Source organism: Cariama cristata, unplaced genomic scaffold (assembly GCF_000690535.1).
Source record: "Cariama cristata isolate BGI_N322 unplaced genomic scaffold, ASM69053v1 scaffold32528, whole genome shotgun sequence".
Classification (NCBI taxonomy): Eukaryota; Metazoa; Chordata; class Aves; order Cariamiformes; family Cariamidae; genus Cariama; species Cariama cristata.
The window spans coordinates 15,873-16,161 of NW_009632225.1; positions in this window are offsets into that span (position 1 = coordinate 15,873).

The window sequence follows — 289 nt, forward strand, 5'->3', positions numbered from 1 at the left end:
TGGCCAGCGGCTGTAAGGAACGGGGCTGTTGTGTACCAGTGAGGTGTTTGCCTTGGCAAGGGCAGCCCAGGGCATGTCCCTCTGCTGCGCTGTGGCTTTGTCACCTCCCCGACACGAGCATGGTCAGGGCAGTGACACTGCTCCCAGGTCCCTGCCTGTCCCCTGCGGAGGAGCACGGGGCTGCGGGTAAGCATCACCAGGACGTGCTGCTGGAGACATGGGGCAAGTGGGGCCACCCCCCGAGAGCCCTAAGCCCTTTGCCTGGGGCTCAGACAGCAAGACTGAACCA